Here is a 5,440-nt window from a genome sequence, read left to right as displayed (position 1 = left end):
CTGAAGTTGAACCGAGCTCTGCTCTGGAAGCAGAGCTGATGTTGAGCCGAGCTCTGCTCTGCTCTGACGACAGAGCTGAAAACCCGAGCTCTGCTCTGGTGACAGAGCTGAAATCAAGCTCTGCTCTGGCCGAGTCAGTTAGCTCTGCTCTGGCCGAGTCAGTTAGCTCTGCTCTGCCGAGTCAGTTAGCTCTGCTCTGCCGAGTTAGTGAGCTCTGCTCTGCCGAGTTAGTCAGCTCTGCTCTGACTTGTGAGCTCTGCTCTGGATGTGAGCTCTGCTCTGGCGAGCTTTTTAGCTCTGCTCTGGCGAGTTTTAGCTCTGCCCTAGCGAGTTTCCAGCTCTGCTCTGGCGAGCTTTTTAGCTCTGCTCTGGCCGAGTCTTTTAGCTCTGCTCTGCTCTGGTGGCAGAGCTGAGATCGAGTATCTGAGATCGTGATCGAGTGTACTACACTTGAGATATTTTGTTTTTACCACATGCACATTATCTTAAATGGCAAGTGGATTAGGAGGTAGGAGTTAAGGGGGACATGCTTTAATTATAAAGTAAAAATGTTGGGATAACACTTTGATTCAAGTGGGATAAAATTCTTGAGCAAGTCATTATCCTAATTCTACAAAAAACTCACGCACACCCTCCCTTCTCCTCCCCATTCTCGGCCTCCCCTCTCTCTCTCTATACTCTCTTTTCCTCCATTGATGTCCATTGAAGAAAGCTTAGAGAAGCTTCATCAAACACTACTATGAGATAATCCACCATCCAATCCAATCAAATACTATCATATCTCATCAAATATAAGAAGCTAGAGCTAAGATCAAAGTTGGAGCAAAGTCTTGATCACCTTTTAAATCCTTGAGTAAGTGATCTTAGATTATTTATTTGATCATAGTAATGATATGTGAATGAGTATATGATCATGTTTGAGCTAGAAAATCACCAAACTTATTTTTTATGAAATTTTCGAAAATTAGGAGCTTGAAACCCTACGAATTTTGTTGTTTATTTTCTTGAATTGGCTTGAGTTATATGATGATGGATTTGATTTTATGAGATGATCTAGATGATTAATAATGGATGAGATTGAAGCTTGAGGTTGAGAAGTGAAAAATGAAAAATGTTAGTTTGAGGAAGAAGATGACATATATGTGTTCTATATGTGATTTGTTATATGATGTTGATTTGAAGATTTGAATAGTTATATGAGTTTTTGAGCATACTATGATGTTAAGTGATGGTTTAAATTGATGATTAGAAGTGATGATATGAGTTTGTTGTTGAGAATTATGACGTTATATTCAAGTTAGAGATGTTTTTGAGATATATGATTTTTGAGTTCAAATTGGAGAAATTTCGTAGGCCTACTGACCTACTGTGATCGACGGTTTGTCGATGTCAAATAGCTTTGGAAATTTTATAGCAAGTCGAGTCTTGAGTACCCTGGTAAAATTTCAAGTCATTTCAACTTCATTTGATATTTCTTTAAAATGCAAAATTTAAACTGCACATTATTACCGAGAATTTCAGAAAACAGGGGAAAGTCTTTCATTTCAGTAGCTTCCTATGTGATCTAGCTTTCCAAATTTTTAGGGTATCAACCTTATTGTGTTAGCTAGATATCCACCGAAGATGAGCCCAGTTTGACAACGTTTACTATTTCTGAAAAATTGTAACCTTCGGTTGCACAAAACTGCCAGAAATGGTAGATCATGGTAAAAACGTCATATCTCTCAAATCACTTGGGGTTTTCGACTCTACTTTTTTTTAAATGAAACTAGACTCGAAGATATTTCTTACGGTATGAGTCTCGAGTCCAGGAGATGTCGGAGTCAGAACAGTTTAAATTTTGAAGTTGGGTCAGTGTAAAAACAGAGCATGTTTTGATGATGTTTGATTGTGTTTTCTTATGTGCCTTATGTGATTGTGTTGCCTATGTGTTTGATGCATGCCATGGAGGCCCAAGTTACGTTGCATATGTGGGCTGATTTAATAGAGTCTTTTATTTTGTTTTATCTTATAATTTTCGTGGGTTATGTTAGGGTGGCTGAAATTAGGCCTTAGTTGAGTCAATTTTGAGTTTTATACCTTGTTTTGACTAAGGATATGTTTCCTTATTAGATTAGGAGTTATTTTCCATGTTTATTCTCCTAGTTTGGTTAGGTTTTCGCATACCTTATTTGTAGTCTTTATGATGGACGAAAATTAGGGTTTAGATTAGGTTTAGTTGTTTCCTTATTAGACTAGGTCTCTTTATTGTTGCCTATATAAAGGCCTCTTGTTATGAACGAATGACCAACCAATTTTATATCAAATTTCGTGAGTTATCACTTCTCCTTGAGAGTTTCGAATTTTCTCTTGTATATTCCAAGAGAGTTCATTTATCCGGCGTAACGGCGAGTCAACCATCCCTCGTCGCGTGTCATTCATCTTCCCCGAGTTGCTGCGTCAACTTCGCGTTGGGGTTTAGGGATTCGCTCGCCTAAATCATTCCGTGGGTTAGATTCAGAGGTTTTGGGATTCCATCTTCTGTTCGTGTTTTCAAGTCTTCCGTTTGCGTGGTGTTTGATTGATCGGCAAGGATCATATCAGTGTTTGAATGAGATTAGACGAGCCTTATACGTGAGATAAATCGAGACTTAGAACCATGATTTTCTTGAAACCTATCCTTGAACTTAAGGATGTGAGATGAGTGGAGAGTTATATAGAGTTGAGTAAGGAGATAGAATATGAGATAGAACATGAGTTAAGGCTTGAGAGTTAGCCAATGAGTTTCTAATCGACATTCATTTTATGACATGAACTTTCGATGATGATGATGATCCCTGAAGACACGAGAAGAGCAAGGAAGTAAGTAACTCCACTTTGACGGGAGATTTTGAGTAAGGTCTTCAGGTGGGCATTATTTTGAGTATACAGTTTAAGAGCTTTTCTAAACTGTTTTAAATGATGATGAAATTATGAGATGTTTTGATGTTTTGAGATTATGATGATGTTTGAGAATTATTGACTTGCCAATATTTTTTTATGATGATGTTGAGCTTGTATGTTTACCCTCTACTGTTGAGATGAAACGATCGGGTCCTGGGCAGTTGATAACTATCCTGCCAGGGCTAGTGTACACTGAGGTGACTGTGAGCCGTCTTCGGGTCGGCCGGTCACGGTGCTTGAGGAGGAGGCCTACTTCTCAGTACCTTAATGATGATGAAAAGTTGTAGATGTGGTACATACATGTCGAGTACTTGTCTGCAGACACTTAATTATGATGTTTATGGTTAAAACTGCTTGCACAGGTTCTTTTAAGATATAATTCCTGTGTATTGCTGAATTGTGGCAAGTTCAATTTATAGCTCTATGAGTAGCTTTATTTTCGGCGATATGTTCACTGAGTATTTATATACTCACGCCCTGCATGTATTTCTAAACGTGCAGGATAAGCGGATGGGAGTATGGTGCGATGCTGGTGGGGAATGTTTCGGGTTGACATTTCCTTTCTCTATCGTATGACTGTTTTGTCGATAGAGTTTTGATAGGAAGTTATGTTATAGTAAATCAAGCATTTTACTCACGATTATGTGTCCTCATACATATAGTCGGTTCACCTTTTGTTATCACACTCTGAATATTTTGACGCTACATGAAAATTGAGCTATACTTGTTTTGCTTTTCATGTTGAGATTCTTGATATTTATCGAGTTATGACGATGTTGACGAATATACCCTTTTGATGAATTATGATGATTCTTCCTTAGCATGTTTCTTTGTGAGCTTCCGCTGTTGATCTATGTATTCTTTCAATCTTCCCCCTTTCTTTTATTAGTCGTATCGATACTCGGTCCCCGCTATTACTAGTGTCGGAATCGGGCTGCGACAGGTTGATGGAGAAGATCCGAGCTATTCAAGAGTGGCCGACACCCAAGAGCATTGGCGAGGTTCGAAGTTTTCACGGACTTGCTAGTTTTTACCAGTGGTTCGTACCTCATTTTAGCAGTGTGGCAGCGCCACTAACCGAAATTATCAAGAAGAACGTGGAGTTCAAGTGGGGAACAGCGCAAGAGGAGGCGTTTGCGTTGTTGAAGTACAAACTGACTCACGCCCCAATATTATCTCTTCCTAACTTTTTGAAAACTTTTGAGATTGAATGTGATGCTTCGGGTGTAGGGATTGGTGCAGTTTTGATGCAAGAGAGATGACCCACCGCGTATTTCAGCGAGAAACTAAATGGGGCAACGTTGAGCTACCCTACGTACGATAAGGAGCTATATGCGTTGGTGAGAGCATTGCAAACGTGGCAGCACTACTTGTGGCCCAATGAGTTCGTCATTCACACCAACCATGTGATACGATCCTTGCCGATCGATCGAACACAACGCACGCGGAAGACTGAACTTGAACGGAAAGGATGGAAATCCCAAAACCTCTTAATCTAACCCACGGAATGATATAGGCGACTGAATGCCCTATACCCCAACGTGAAGTTGACGCAGCAACTCGGGGATGCTGAATGACACCCAACGAGGGTTGGTTGACTCTCCGTTACGTCGATAATTGAATTCGTCTTGGAATAATCAAGAGGAATTCGGAATTCTCAAGAGAGAAATAAAACTCACAAGTTTATTGATAAAAGTAGGCTAAATTTTCGTCCAACATGTAGCAGCCATATATATAGGCAAAACTAAACCTAGTCTAATAAGGAAACAACTTAAAAACAAGCCCTAATAGGCCAAACAAGGCCCTTACTTTAAAATCCGAAAATTAACAAGGCCCTTAAACTAATGGGCTGCGAAATAAAGCTAAATAAATAAAAATTGAAGTCTTTCACACTTCGGCCCACTCGCACGTAATAAGATTAATCAAACACGGGCTCAATTCGCCAACTCCACAATCTCCAATTGGCTTCTTGATCAACTCTTGCTTCCAAACTTCTTCAACTAAGATCATCAAGCTCTCCTTGAACTTCTTGGCTCGAGCTCTTGTAACTGGACCAACAGGAACATGCACTGGATCTTGTACTAACGAACCTTGGGCTGCATCATTCCCCTCCTCTTGAAGAGGATTTGTCCTCAAATCCAAAGCATCACCTACATCAAAAGGACTTAAATCAGTCACATTAAAAGAAGCACTCACGTTATACTCACCTGGTAAGTCCAACTTGTAGGCATTGTCATTGATGCGCTCCAACACTTGAAATGGCCCATCGCCTCTAGGAAGTAACTTGGATCTCCGCTGCAATGGAAACCTTTCCTTGCGCATGTGCAGCCATACCCAATCACCGGGCTCAAACACTACTTTGCGACGTCCTTGGTTGGCTCGCTCGGCATACTGCTTCGTGCGCCTCTCAATATTCATCCTTGCCTTCTCATGAATCTGCTTCACAAAATCAGCCTTTTTCTTGCCATCAAGGTTAGTGTACTCATGCTCAGGTAAGGGAGATAAATCCAATGGAGTC

The 5,440-nt window shown here is 40.3% G+C and overlaps 1 long non-coding RNA gene across 1 annotated transcript; it reads left to right on the top strand.

The window, feature by feature from the left end:
* Nucleotides 1-246: 246 nt before the first annotated feature.
* On the top strand, nt 247-3,667 carry LOC131006695 (uncharacterized). The gene is made up of 3 exons (XR_009095711.1): nt 247-853; nt 2,823-2,886; nt 3,424-3,667. It is a non-coding gene; the product is annotated as an uncharacterized LOC131006695 (long non-coding RNA).
* The last annotated feature ends 1,773 nt before the right edge of the window (nt 3,668-5,440 follow it).

This window comes from Salvia miltiorrhiza, chromosome 1, assembly GCF_028751815.1.
Source record: "Salvia miltiorrhiza cultivar Shanhuang (shh) chromosome 1, IMPLAD_Smil_shh, whole genome shotgun sequence".
NCBI lineage: Eukaryota > Viridiplantae > Streptophyta > Magnoliopsida > Lamiales > Lamiaceae > Salvia > Salvia miltiorrhiza.
This window is presented reverse-complemented; position numbering and strand designations above follow the sequence as displayed.